The 14,795-nt window shown below is 58.5% G+C and overlaps 1 protein-coding gene and 1 long non-coding RNA gene across 2 annotated transcripts in view; both read left to right on the forward strand.

Moving 5' to 3' along the window:
* The window catches only part of SORCS2 (sortilin related VPS10 domain containing receptor 2), a 409,142-nt gene that overhangs the window by 60,764 nt on the left and 333,583 nt on the right, over positions 1-14,795 (forward strand). The window lies entirely within an intron of this gene.
* On the forward strand, positions 1,091-1,703 carry LOC145720369 (uncharacterized). The gene is made up of 3 exons (XR_014143286.1): positions 1,091-1,195; positions 1,485-1,567; positions 1,667-1,703. It is a non-coding gene; the product is annotated as an uncharacterized LOC145720369 (long non-coding RNA).

The following is a 14,795-nucleotide window of genomic DNA, read 5'->3' on the forward strand; positions in this document are numbered from 1 at the left end:
TGCTCACACTCCGATAACTGATGGAGACACGGGGTCCCCACCCTGGCCGCCTGGCCTCCCCGCTTCCCCGTCCGTGAGTTGGGAAGATTACTTGCAATATTGACCTTGACTCTGCTCTATGAGGCACAGGGGGCTTCCTGTCCATGGTGGGGGCAGCACGTGTGGAAAGGGGGGTGCTAGCCCCTCAAAGATTCCCCGCTGGCCTCCCATGGGAGGATCTTTCAGGGTTTCGTTCATGGGCTGGGCAGGCAAAGGGTTAAGAATGTGGACATCTGGGGTGGGGGGGGGGACCTGACTGTGTCCTTTGGAAACTGTGGGACGCTGAGCACGGTCCCAGCCCTTCAGAGCCTCAGTGCCCTGTCCGTGGAAGGAGCTCTGGTACAGTGCCACCTTCCCAGGCTGCTGGGGAAGGTTGGAGGTGTTCAGGGTCCCTGGGCGCTTGGTCACACGTGGGCTTGGTGCCTGGGCAGGGGAGCGGAGGGAGCGCTCTGGTCTACACTGCTCACAGGCCTGGCCAAGCACAGACCTCTCCCAGGCAGAACAGGGCTCCTGGAGCCACCCCAGTGTCTTCATGTCCTACCCTCCACGTTTCCAATGAAAGTCAGTCTTCCTCCGCTGCCCGTGGCCTGGTTTTATTAACTGGACAGTCTTCCCTCCTGTGACCTTTCACCCCTCCCATCCTGGTGTCTAGTTTCTGCCCAGTTGGCCTTAAAACAGCTTCATGCCTTGGTGTCCTTCCCCGTGGGCCGTGGCTGTGAAGAGCGCCCTCCAGAGGGCCTGGGTTTGCATTGTTGGAATAAGGCTGTGCTTCACTTACCTGTCGTGGGGGAGGGCGAGTGTGTTTTTTACTCATTCGTTCATTCTAGAACCTTGCATGCGAGCTCCCCGTGGCTCTGCTGGGGCACAGACCTGCGGTCTGAGGGGCGAGAGGGGCCAGGCTGGCACCACTCAAGGCCCCGCGTGCGGCCTCCCCTCTAAACCTAAGGGCAGCCCTCCTGGAACCAATGCTTTTTCTTTTTTTTTAAATGATTTTTGATGAGAATCTTTCCAAAATGTCTCCCACAGTTTTCTGGGAGTAATGGGGCAGCTTTGTTGGTTGCCAAGTATGTCCTGCTTCTCCCACCAGGTTGAATCCAGTTTCCTCGTCGGGAGAGTGGGATCGGGGTCTCCGTCTGTGGGCCGCTGTGAGCGTTAGGTGCGCAGTGTAGCCGGGCGCCCAGCAGGTGCCCCAGAAACAAATCACAGCGGGTAGGATCCTTGTGTTTCTCGGTGGCTCAGGGTTACTAAGATGAGCAGGAGGTTGGTCACGATAGCGGGTTCTGCAGACGGCTCAGATCCAAGGGCGCTTTCAGGTCAGATGTATCCAAAGAAAGGCGAACAACGAATTCCTTAGCAGTCATTTATCAGACAGCTAGCGTGTGGGAGGCACAGCGCTAAGCACGGATGGTGCCGATTCACGGGTCTCTGCTCTGTGATGCTCTCAGGGTGACTGGCCCGGGGACAGAGGCTCCTTTACAAGTGGTCTAGAAACCTGGACTGCTAAACTTACAAGTGTTGCGAGCCAACTGTGAGTAACTAGGCTCGGAGGGAGGGACTGAAGGGTTCTCCCCCAGCTTCAGGGGCGAATGTTGTGGCATCTCCTTGACAACATTGGGCTCCTCTCCAGGTCCGACTGCCCTGTCCTGTCTATTCACTTGCTCACTCATCGTCAGACCTGCCTCGAGCTCCCCAATACAAGAATGCACGAGCAAGAGCCTCCAAACAGGTGCACAAACCACGGTTTGGAGAGTGTGAGGTGGCGGCTTGAAAGCCTCTGTTTAGGGAGGGAGTTACCTCTGCTCCTTTTGCACAGCCGAGGGAGCTTCTGCCAGTGAGTGAGCCGTGAGCTGAGCCGTGACCTTTCCCAGCTTCCTTCCAGAGGCAAGTCCCACTGGGCCGGGCCGGTGGAGTATTTTCCGCAGCGTGGCTGAGCTGTCTAGGGCGCTAGGTGGTCTGCTGCTGCCCTCCCCGGCTTCCAGGGGCAGGAGTTCGGCCCTGGGGTGTGGGAGGCCTGGGTTCTCTTGCGGGCTGCCCCTGCCGGGGGACGCGGGGGAGGGTGAGCCCCTAGGTCGGCTCAGACCAAGAGTCCCCCCCAACCCGCTGGGAGGGGCTTTATGTTCTGTCTGTTTGTCACACTTGGTTCCCCGGACCAGTCGCTTCTGACTCCCTGCGTTTACTCAAAGCTGTCTGCTTCCCGCCAGCCCCTCGGCCCTCGTGTGGATGAGGCCTTCTTTCCTGCGAGGCCCCGGACACACATCTGGGACTCAGGTGAGCCTGGTCCTCACCCATGGAACTTACTCTGTACCCGGGGAGCTTCCTAAAACCACTTCCCTGCTTGGGACCTTCCAGCCCTCTGACTTCCAGATGGAGTCGGGGCTCCTGAAGGCGGCTGAGAATCAGGTGCGTCAGAGCTCGTACCTGTATCCACCTGCCCTCTGGGACTTTCCCTCGGGCCCCGCCGGCAGAGAAGAGCTCCTGTTCACTGTTGTAAGCGTTGACGGCTGTGGACGCTTGTGATTTTTTATGACAACTCTGGGGGGAAACTGAGGCACGGAGTGGTGAAATAACCTGCTACAGACCATCCAGCCTGTAAGCGGTGGGGCGGGGATTGGAAGGGAAGCCGCGTCCCCCGGGCAGGCTGGAGCGACCGCCGCCTGCTACCTGCTTTGGGCCTTGGTGAAACCCCTGCTTTCTGTTAGCAGCTCCTGCCTGGACCCGGCTCAGCGGGCGTCTCTTTGTGGAGGTTTTCTGTGTCCTGCGAGGCCCGGCTGTGTGTAAGGTGGGTGGGGGCAGGTGGAGCCTTCCTTTGCTTCCAAAAGCCCAGCTTCACTTTGGCTGCCATGAGACAGGAGGTGGGACGGGGGCCTCGGGGAGGGAGGTAGAGGCAGAGAGGGGCGTGAGGGGGCCCATATGCTCTTACACACGGACATTCTGTGCCGGAGAAGCAGCTCGAAAGCCAGAGGTTTCTGGGCTGAACGTGCTCACCATCGTCCCCCCAGGGCAGCGGGCACAGCCCCACCTGCCGGATAGACAGATTTTACATGAAGAAGGTGAGCAAAATCGCCCCCAAAGGTCACCAGGCATCCCAGGACAATGGGGAGCTTCAAGGACCGGAAATGTCCTTTGCGTTTCAGAATTTCTGGGGTGCACCCAGGCATTGTTAACTGCCCATGGAAACATGATTTGCTTGAAGGTTGGAGGGAGAGGTCGTTAGATTGAATCTAGAGCCTTGAGTCGCTGCCTGTGGTCCGGACCCTGCTCCCTCCAGCTCCTGGCTCAGAGCTTCTGGAATTAAAATCGCCCCCTCCATCGCTCCCCACCAGGCAGGCCCACCGTCCACCCCGGGTGCTGGGCCTGGCCGCACACCCACTAGGGTCCCTGCCTGCCAGCCACTCTCTTGATGCCCGTCAGCCTCCTGGCACCAGTAAATAAATCCTGTCCTGGGGGAGTTTGTTCTCTGAGATTCCTTTCTTTGTGGAATTTTCCTCTTTGGTCTGGTGTGCTCTCCTTAAGAATCTGACAGGCCTGTCTGAGCCCCCACCCCGCCCATAGGTTCCAGCACCCATCTGTTTCAGGGGTGAGGACACCTGAGGCCAGGGGACTGACTTAAACAGCTTTGCCCAAGGTCACCAGGAAGCAAGCGTTCAGGGCAGGGCATGACCACAGGTAGCCTGACCTGTGGTGTCCAACAGCTGCTCTGAAAACTTCCCTGAACTTAAGAAGCTCTCTGCAAGCCTACCTTCATGGCCTGGGTCACATTCATTCTCACTGTGGCCTCTGGGCTGGCCTTATAGCCCTATTTCACAGGTGGGAAGACCGAGGCTCGCTCTGGGTGGCTCACCTCGAAGGTGGCAGGTGGCCTTGTCCAGTGCACAGCCCTGCTCTGTCCCCTGCGGACTTAGGGTCCTCACAGTCCTCGGCCCCCTAGCCGAGGCGCTGACTATCCACGTGGTGACTCCACGGAGCCTCTCGGTGGGGGATTGCGGCCTCCCTGGCTCCTGGGGGAGGTGCAGACGTGTCATCCTCTGGGTCAGTGTGCAACTGCACGCCCGTCCCTGGCCGCCCAGCGGCCTTGTGGTGGTTCCTCTGGGCCCTGCGCTCCCTGCCTGTGCACGGGGCTCCGGCCGGATGTGGGCTAAGAGCCTCCAGCTCTGAAGGTCTGGAGCAGGGCCGTGCGAGGCAGCGCCCTACCCGCTGGATCCACCGTGTGCAGACGCAGGAGCCGCCGCCCAGGGAGGTTCAGCAGTTTGCCGAAGGCTGTGCAGAAACGGTGGAGCCGGCTCCCACCCGGACGCCGTGGGCCAGGGCTCTGCTGGGTGCAGGTCGCCTTCACCCACATCCCCAGGCTGCCCCCGCAGCCGCCCTCCCTCCCCGGGGCGACCTGGAGTCTGAGAGCTTTGCCGATAGCGGTATTTATCGGGTGGGGCGTTAATTCCCCGGACGTGGCGCGGGGCCTTCATAATCATCAGCTTCTCGGGCAGCACGCTGGTGTTGCATCTATTTTTAGAGGGCGAGGGGGGTGGGGGACAGGACTGTAGCCATGCCCCGAGGCAGCTGTGTGCAGGGCTGGCGATTTCCCAGGGGCGCCAACCACCCAGCGTCTGTCGAGCCCTCCCTTCCTGCGGGTCTCGTCTGTCTGTTGGATAATGTTTTAAACAGGGCGAGGTGCTGGTTTCCTGATGTTAGAGGTTCCAGAATACATCTGTTTCATAGATCCAGGGACGCCCCCCCGTCTTCCACAACAGGCAGCATTGATGTCTCAGCCGGCGGGCTGCACTTGCGTTTCTGGGGCAGCTCTCCTCACCAGGGATGGGGGGCGGGGGCGGTAAAGCACAGAGAGCAGCCTGGCGTTTGCTCTGCCACCAAAGGCTTCTTCTTTTCAAACAAAATAGATCAGTCAGAATGCCGTTGCAGAGAAAGGACACCCCTCTAGTCGGCTTACGAGAAAGGGGATCTAACGGGAATTACCTGCTCTCAAGATCTGCAGAAAGGCTTGAATAGCAGCCTGAAGCTTGGATCTCCAAGGTGAAGCTTCTAGAAAACCCCCAGAGCTGGCTGGGGGCGAGCCGCTTACCTGGGCCACGGGCAGGAAGCCAGCAGGTGGCCAGTCCCCGTCTGCGAGCCACCCTTGCTGGCCACCACCAAGCCCTGCGAAATAGTGGCCTCCCACATGCCATGTCGCTCCCCACCTCACTCAGTTCTAAAGGTGGCTCTGAGCTTCCTAGCGGCTGGAGTGAAGAGGGAAAGTTGAACAGATGCAAACAGGCCTGCTGCTCAGGGGAGCTTCCCTGAACCGAATGCTGACATCAGTGGCCGATATGGACGTCATAATCTCTCAGCCGGCACAACGCTCTGTTCATTCAGCTCTTGCCTGGAACAGCTTACATGCAATTGGTGGCTTAATCCCCAAACCCACTTCACCAAGGTGCCTCTGCCCCAAACCAGGACAGCCGTTCAAGGGCACCGTTCTCTGTATTGTCGAGGGGTGAGGAGGCATTCCTCGTGTCACAGGGAGACACGCGGAGGGGAGGGCAGGAGGGATGCTGAGGGAGCCCGCATCTGTGGATACGGACCTGCTGCATTTGGAGACACAGATGAAGGGAGCGTTGTGCGTGCTCAAAACCCTTAGTGGGTAACATGCGTGTTCATGGTTAATAGGACAAACTCAAAAATTTGGTTTAAAAATCTATCTCTGGGTCCCTGTCCCCCCCGCCCCGATTAGTCCACCGTGCTGCATCTTTGCAACCCCCAGCTCCCGTGTGGAATCACCGTGGTGATACCTGCATGCCCAGCAGTCCTTAACCTGTGCATCTCAGGCCTTTGTTTCCGAAAACAGGCTGGACCCGGGTCTACCACAGCCGCGGACACCTTCAGAACACTGACGTGCTGTGAGGTTGCGGGTCTGGAATTCAGGCCTCTTGCCTCTGTTTTGGGTGGTGTCTCTCTGTCACTCATTTTCCCTAAGTGCAAGCCGAGCAAAACTCAGGTAAAGGAGTAGACGGGGCTCTGGCCACGCCCTCTGCAGCGGCGTAGTCTTGGGCAACCACAGGAATATAGGGGTTCGCCTTGCACAAGGACATTTTCTCCAATTTCTGCCCCTTTAGGAAGCGGGCCTGTGACCCTGGGCTCTCAGGTGGTGAGAACGCGTCCTTCAAAATGACCGCATTCCCCAGAGGCGAGCCTGCGGGCACCAGAGCCGGCCTTTGGAAAATTCCAGGGTTCTGGACCTGTGGTTGGCATTCAGGGTGTATCTGAAAGAGGGACTTTTTTCTTAAACTGTGTCCGGGTGAACATCTGGGGACCCCTTCTCCTTCACTTCTTAGAGCAGGCTAACACCCTCTTCCCTTCACGTTCATGGTCTCTCTCGTGTCCTCCGGGCCGGTCATCCCGGGATGGCCGGCGTCGGGTGCGGTCCTGTGAGCTGGTTTGAGGTGGCAACGCCTGGGGCAGGTGCTATGATCCAGTCCCACCTGATGAAGTTAACCCGCTCGATGCCTCAGTTTCCCCCTCTGGGAAACACAGAGACGACGGGTACTGAGAGCACGCCATGGTGGCGAGCAATCAATGATTTAACCCAAACACAGCGCTCAGCCCCGGGTCTGGTGCGTGCACCGGGCGTCGTCAATTAATTAACCTCTGACCAACTAACAGAGGCCCTTTCTCTCTCAGAGAGCCCGGTGCAAGGGCCTGATTAATTCCGTGCAAGCAGAACGGCCCGCCAGGCCGCAGATGGCAATCGCCCATCGCAGTGGGCCCCGTCTGGAGTCCCTCCGACCCGGGACACAGCTCTGGACAGGGGACACGTGGTACCCGGCGCAGGACGACGGGAGGCCCGCGGCGTTCTCCGCGCTGCACAGAACGATTTTCCCTTGTCAGTCAGGCTGATGGAATCAGAGCGTGGGGGTCACGCTCGTGACAGCCTGTGCCCTGTGCTTGAGATGGGACTGCTGTTTTGGCGAGAAATCATTGGGTTTTCGGGCGGAGGGGGGCCGCCTCTCTTCGCTTGTCAGCCGGGCGCTGGTGACATGTTTGCAAACCTCTCTGATTTCTTTGTAGCTCCTCGTTTGGGGCTTGGGCGTCGTCTGAACAGGAGGGTCTGAATCCAGCAGCTGCCCCCCTGCAGGGAGCATCGTGCCTCTCCCCTGCCCCGTCCTCCTTCCCCTCAGCCTCCGAGCACAAGGGCCTTCTCCGGGCCCTCGGCCTCCGGGTGGGTGGCTCGTGAGTCTGGTGGTCTTACTCTCCTTCTAGAGCCAGAGAAACACCCGCCTCCCTTCTGCAGACCCACTGTCGCACACGGCCAGAGAACTTGGAGCCCCCACCAAGCCACCTGCGTGGGCGGCGGGGTGGCTGGGCCTCCGTGACTGTGACGGCAGCCTGCGGGGCTCTGCTGAGTTATTGTGCTGGGAATGATTGCGTGGGCTCCTCCCCCCCTCCCCTCCCTCCTCGCGCCCCTCTCTGCTGCCCGGCACCCTCACACATGCTCCTCAGGTGGTCTCAGGTTGCCGTGCCGTCTGCTGTTGGGGGCTGGGACAAGTGGTTCCTTCTTACCCATTTACCTGCCAGAGATCAAGGCAGGGGAACCCCATCCTCGAAGACCCGCTACTTCGGGGCCGGCACCCCGACCCCTGCTGGCGCCTCCTTGCCCGGAACAGGGACATCCGCCGTGTCCAGGGGCTCCTGTCCGGAGGGGGACCTGACCAGCCCCTCCTTTGCTTCACACTTGCTCTCATCAGAGTCTGGTTTCACTGCTCGGTCCCCCCACGTCACTCAGCCCCCCGGCCCTTCATGGCGCCGTGCCCGGGCCAGGGGAGGGGGGGATGGCCCACAGGTGGAGGGCCATGTGATCACCGCAGGTTACTGCCACCTCCGTCTCTGGCCTGGACTGGGGGGCCTCTGACTCCCAGTCATGTTTAAATACCAACATAGAGTGATTCAGGCCCTCTCTGGAGGGCTTAGAGGTTTGCCAGCACTGTGGACATGTTTATGGAACCATCTCCCCCTCCTCCCCTTTAAAAAGTAGATCCTAACTCTGATACTGGGGGGAACATATCAAAGTTGGGATGCATAAGCCCATATAAAATGCCTTGTTAATTCTGAATGCAAAGAGCTGGGGACCACAGGGTGTAAGTTAACGCAGTTTGTGGCATTGGATTGTTGGCACCTTCTGCCGTTTTGACTTCATGAGGATGTGGCTTTGTGTCCCAGGGATCACCAAGGCGGCCCCAGCGTGTGAAGCCTTCTCAGCGCCTCCGCTAATTGTGAGGCGAGCCCGGGTGTGAGCTGGCGATTAAGGGCAGCGGTGCCGGTCTGTGCGCGGTGCTCGTTACGTCGGTGGCTTAGCCCCCCCAGGTCGGAGGCGTTTTGGTCCCCAGGGTACAGATGAGGAAACTAGGCAGAGAGAGGTGAGTCACTGTCCCCGGCAGGCTCCCCCAGGGGCGGGTGGTGGTTTGGGATCACACCCAGGTGGGTCCGCACTGAGCGATGAATGACACAAGGTCCTTGCCTCTGGGATCTTTGTACTCTGGTGGGGGAGACGGGTGACAGGCAGGAACACGTACGGTGTGATGTAAGGCAGCTGTGGGTTATGAGGTTTCCGAGTGCAAGGCGTCCACTTGCCTGCCGGGAGCGGCTCAGGAAGGAAGCGAGCGGAGCGAGGAGGTGGACATGGGAGTGGAGACGGTTCACGGGGAGCGGAGGGTGGGTGTGAGCTAGACAGTGTGAAGGGGAAGAGCACAGTGTGAGGTCCGGTGATCCTGCAGTTGGGGCCCAGCCCCATCTCACACTCGCTGTGTGATCTTGAGCAATGTCCTCCACCTCCCTGAGTCTCGGTCTCCACCCCCGCCCAGTGGGGTGGCTGTGTTTCCAGGAGGAAAGCGATGTTCAGCGCCGTGTCTGCACGTAGTAGGTGCTCAACAGAGCGTAGCCGTTCACTGTGTGCAAACTCTGATTTCTCATCAGATGGACTTGGGGCCAAGCTCGAGGTTATCACCTGGTGGGAGGATGGCCATCGTTTTATCTAGTGGCAGGGCGGTGGGGACAGCTTTTGACACGGAAGTCTTCGGAGCTGGAAGGCCCGAAGGGGTGGTGTTTTCTGAAGCCCGAATCTGAGGTCCGGAGAGTGCCACGCCTTGTGAGATCACACAGTATATTCGTGGCAGCCGTGGTTTTGGAGCCTAGGTACTCTCGTTCCCAGCTGTGTGGGTTTACGAGGCTGTTGTGACAAATTATCACAAACTGGGTGGCTTAAAACGACAAAAAATGTATTCTTGCACTGTCCTGGAGGCCAGAATCCAAAATCGAGGTGTGGGCAGGGCTGCCCACCCTCCGGAGGCTGCCGGGGAGCTCCTTCCCGCCTCTTCCAGCTCCTGGGGCTCCAGGTGCTTCTGGGCCTGTGGCCACGTCCCTCCATCTGTCCTCTCTCTCCTCCTCTGTGTGTCTCTTATCATCAGGTTTAGGGCCCCCCTGGAAAAGCCAGGACAATCTCACCTCGGGATCCTTAACTCACATGTGAACATCTGCAAAGACTTTTTTTGTCTAGCTAAGGTCACGGGGCAGGCCCTGGGTGTTGGACATGGACACCTCTTTTGGGGGCCACCGTTGGGCCACCACCCCAGCACCCCATCTCACACGCCCTGCAGGGGCTCCGTGGAGCGCCTGGCTGGAGGAGGGGGCTGGTTTCCAGGGAGCCCTCCCTGCCTTCCTGGTGCTCTGTGTGTGCTTTGCCTCCAGCCCTCCGAATCCTGACAGCTGGCCAAGCTGGGAGAGGGGGCGAAGCCGCTGAGGCCAGGAGGGGTGCCCGGTGGGGGGCTGGTGGGGGTGGGGGCATCACCAGGGGCCTCCATCCTTCCTTCCTCATGGGAGGCCAGGCCTCCAGCACAGCCTTCCAGAGTCAAATCCCTTTTTCTTTTGGTCTGGTTCAGGCCGCCGAGTCCCAAGGGAGCTAGGAGCACATGGGCCACTGGTTGTGAAAGCAAAGCTGAGAGTAAATTAAAGATTCTCCCGCTGCGGTGGTGAATTTCTCAGATGTGTGGCGCAGCCCCGATTTAGGAGCCTGGGTGGTGTGGGTGGCGCTCCCAGGACCCAAAGCTGGGGGTCCTGGTGCCGGGACAGGCCCCACCATTCATGGTCCCCACGAGCAGGTGCCCTTTTCTGTGCCCTGCTGAGAGCCAGCTGCCCCTCCAGCTGTCCCGGTCCATCCTCCTGGCTCTCCTCCTGGGGTGGGGGGGTGTCTTACTGTCTATCCATCCTCACTGCCCTTCCCCCAGCAGATGAGCCTGTAAACAGTTTCCTGGTGTGACCAGCTGGGTCACTCGGACCCTCGGTCTTCTCTATGCAGAGGGGTGGCAGAACCAGCCTGTGCCAGAGGCTGGGACTGGCCAGGAAAGGGGAGGCCTGCAGGGAACAGAGAGGAAGGGGGTGCAGGAGAAAAGAGAGGTCCTGGAGAACAACCCAAGAGGTCTGAGGTGTGAGCTGGGCCGTCTGCCCGGGTGGGTTTCTTTCTTCCTCCCGAGGTGCTGCTCGTCCGGGCTGGGCAGAAGGTGGCAGGCTGGCCTGGCCTGGAGCTCTTTGGTGCATGGCCGACCCCTGGACCCAGGCCAGCGCCCACATTCTACTGGGGGGAGGACTCAGGCCCAGAGAGGGGCTTGCTCACGGGCGCACAGCTCCCAGAGTTGGGACTGAGTCTCTTGCCTTCCGGCCTGGCACGTGTTCACGGGCCTCAGCTGACCAGAGCAGAGCAGGCCTGGGCAGAGCAGGGGATCACTGAGGCAGCATGGGAGGGGCTTGGGTCCCAGACCACAGACCCTGGGCCTTGTTGGCATCAGGAACTGTGGAAGGCTGTGAGGGCAGAATGCTATGAATGAGTTTTGGGAAGGTGAGCTTGGCTGCTGGAAACAGGGACTGACTGAGGAGAGACTGGTCCAGGGGGGCCCAGGGAGAGGATTTGGGGACCTCAGGCTGAGCCCTCCTTGCTTGAGGCTGCTGTGGCTCAGCCTGGGAGCCACCTCTTCCAGGAAGCCTTCCCTTCCCTCCTCTGGGTCTTCGGCTGTCTGTGCTGCCCTGGGTCTCAGCGTGGACTTTATCTGCACACTCCCTGAGGGCAGGAATTGGAATCTTCTTGGTGGGTCTCATGCTTTGCCCAGAGGTGGGCACAAAATCTCCTTAATGACTGACCACCTAGAAGAAGGGAAAATTCCAGATGAGAAGGACCAAGGACCCACTGGGGAAGAAGAACAGGTTCTAGATGTGAGACCCCAGGCTGGGGCGGGGTGAACCTCAGGCCTCTGGTTGATTGGATCGCCTGGCCGGGGTGGGAGCTGAACCCCTACCTACCTTTCCAGATACTTCTCTTGGTGACCTCCTCAGTGGGTTCTTGGCCAGCATTCACTCCCCGAAAGGGAAAAGTCAGGCATGGAAACCGTTTCCTGGCTGGAAGATAGTGCTCAGGAGGTGGGGGGCTGGGGGCGCACTGTCCTTGGATGGGCCGGGAGATAGGAGCCTCTTCTCCTCCAGGTTGTCCTTCTGCTGTGAAAACACTTGGATTTAGCAAGCATGGGCCGCTTTCCGCCAGCCTCCAGAGAGAAAGTCTAACTTCACAGGTGTAGAGTTCATCCAATAGATTATTTCTCTCTCTCTTTTTTTTTTTTTTTAAAGATTTTATTTATTTATTTGAGAGAGAGAGAATGAGAGACAGAGAGCATGAGAGGGAGGAGGGTCAAAGGGAGAAGCAGACCCCCCGCCGAGCAGGGAGCCCGATGCGGGACTGGAGCCCGATGCGGGACTCGATCCCGGGACTCCAGGATCATGACCTGAGCCGAAGGCAGTCGCCTAACCAACTGAACCACCCAGGCGCCCCTCTCTTTTTTTTTTTTTAAAGAAAGATACTACAGTACTAGTATTGACTGTCTTTAATTTGACACTTGACTGAGAGGGGACAATAAATGGCTTCTAAGGAATTCAGGAGTATCGATCTGGTGTTGCAGTTTGAGGTTGGTTTGTGGTCTTCCTGTCTCAGGGAATAAAAGAGTGAGGGACACAGTAGATTTATTTAAGGTGGTTTTCCCCTTGAAGCTAAGGCCACTTCTTCTACTGTTTTTAAAAACGGTTTCTTGTTTGGAGGAAAGTATTTAAACTGGCCGTGTGAAGGCCCGACCAGATCCTGCTTCCGAGCCTCTCCTGACGGCTTTGTTCGGCGGCTCTGGACGTGTGGGAGGAGGAGAGGAGGCTGTTGGCTCGCTGATCCGGCTCAGGGAAGCAGGGGGCCTTTATGAAAACCAATTCATGCCATTCGGCTCCGTCTGATGATTTCAGACAGCGGTCCCTGGGGTTCTGATGTGGTGCTTAAAAATTCAGAAGAGCAGTATATTAATTAACGAGTTAATCCACAGAAAAGCTCGATAAATCAGCCAGAATCGTCACCCACATTCTCAGGATGAGCACCTGAAGGAAAAGGCCGCTAGACCGTGAGAACTTGAAGCTTCTACTGCAGGCCCCGGGGGGTGCCCCCTCCACGGTGAGCGGGGGTCTGTCCCCAGTGTCCCTCACGGTTGCCCCTCACCTGAGACACTGCTTTTGTCTTGGAGGCAGAGGGCCTGGGGCCGGGTGACCGAGCAGCACAGGTTGGTGGCTGATTTCTGACAGTCTGGGGGCCGGAAGTCCAAGATCCAGGTGCCGGCCGGCCCTGCGGCTGCTGGGGGCCCTCTTCCTGATTTGCAGACGAACCCCTTGCTGTGTCCTCTCGCAGCAGATGGCCATCTCTCTCTTCTTATGTGGACGGACCTGCTGGTTCAGGGCCAAACCCCACCGAGCTCTTTCGACCTTCCGACCTCATACAGTCACACAGGGGGGTAGGGCTTCCCCATGTGAATTTTGGGGAGACACAGTTCAGTCTGTAACAGAGTTGTTAGCATGGGCCCTTCTTTTTCCATGTAGCTGCTGCCCAGCCAAGTGCCGCCTCCTCCAGGAAGCCTTCCGTTTTCCTCCTGCGGGTTTTCAGAGCACCCTGTGCTGTCTTTGGGTCATGGACAATTAGACTTTTGCCCTCTTGGGCTTGGTACTCAGGTTAGACTTTGAGGGGTTAACGATGGGAAAACACCATCCGTCCAGTGTGGGAGACCAACCAGTGTCTTCCATCCAGGGCACCACTGGCAATCTGGGGATTATTTCTGGAGATTTGGGTGGCTTCAGGATTGGCAATCAAGCTAATCTGATTCTGTGATTCTCTGAGCACCTGTGACGTTCCAGCCCTTCTAGCCTTCGCTGGGGCCAGTCTCTGCCTGGAATGTGCTTTCCCCCCTCTCTTTGGCCTCTTCTCCTCGGGATTCGGCCTGGTGTTTCCTCTTCTAGGAAGCCTTCCAAGTGTGCGGCTCGGAGCCCACCTCGCTGTCTTCAGTGCCTTGCAGACGGGGCCTGGCCCTCATCCCCATTGTTGCTCAGTGCCTACCACTGAGGGGTGCTCAGTAAATATTTGTTGATGGGTTGAAGCCTGCCCCCCACCCTTGGAACAGTGCCTGACAACTAGTGGGTGCTCAATAAATGTTTGATGAATTGAATTCCTTGAAGTCAGCAACGCAGATTAGCAGCAACTGCCAAAGAGACTGAGCTGCAGTTAATAAAGCCCTCCCAGACCTGGGACATTAGTAAAATATCACAATTTATGTAAAGCTTTTCATTATAACTCTGCGGGGAGTTTCCTCCAGGATTAGCATTTTTCTGACTCTCTTATCAGCAGCACTTCAAGGATAAAAGCCGGGAGCTGCAGAAGGCAGGCACAGAGCACAAACACAGCCTATTTGTACATCCCGGGTAGAGATGGAGGTCGGCGCATGGCCGTCCTCCCGAGATGCCGGGCCTGCCCGGCTCCTGCTTGCACAGGACCTCAATGAACACATTCCTCATTGCCACGGTCGCTGGGAGCCGCCCTGATTGCCACGGGGAGGGGACGAGAGCCCCCTTCCACCTGCCAGGAGAACAGCCATCGGAGTTGGCCCCTGGCGCTCCTGGGAGCGTGGGGGAGGGCAGGGCACGGGGGTGGGGGAGGGCGGCTCTCGCTGGGGCAGCTGCTGGCTGACCCCCAGGGTGGCAGGTCGTAACCCTGGGAGATGTGGATTTGGTGGGAATTACAGGGAAAGCCAGCCATCGTGGGCAGCAAGAGGAGACGGTCCGTAGACCTGCCCCTGCAGGGCGTGAACTGCAAGTCTTACCCCCTCCTGCGATGGACAGTTTAAAAAAAAGTCTCATTTTCTGCTGTCATCCTCATAATCGTAGACGCTCACTGGAGAAGAGCAGTCAAGTCCAGACTCTCATGAAGACGCAGGCGATTACCCTCTGGTCGCCGTTCACTGAGGCCACCCCTGTGGACATCTGAACATTTCCCTCCTTTCCAGACCTTTCTGTTTGGGGGTGTGGGATGGGACATGTCACCTTTTCTGCCCAAGGAGTTTTGGCCCCAAACTTGGGCCAGACTTTTAGGTCATCGGGGGACTTCTGACACTGGGGTGGTGGTGAGGGGCTGTGGCTGGCCCCCACCTGGCGGGCGGTGGCTGGGCTGGAGGACTCCACGCATGGAGCGCTCCTGGCCCGGGGCTTGGCTCACGGCTGTGGCAAACGTTGGTGGCTTCAGAGGCCTGCCGTCTGGGACCCAGCTCATTCCGTGCCGGCGCGGGGCCAGTGTGAAGAGGCTCTGCTCTGTACAACTGGGAACCTTCTTCTTGCGAACCTGGATTCTACTCCAGAAGATGTCTGAGCTTATTCTAATA

Source organism: Leptonychotes weddellii, chromosome 2 (genome assembly GCF_054177405.1).
Source record: "Leptonychotes weddellii isolate Sample4059 chromosome 2, ASM5417740v2, whole genome shotgun sequence".
Taxonomy (NCBI): domain Eukaryota; kingdom Metazoa; phylum Chordata; class Mammalia; order Carnivora; family Phocidae; genus Leptonychotes; species Leptonychotes weddellii.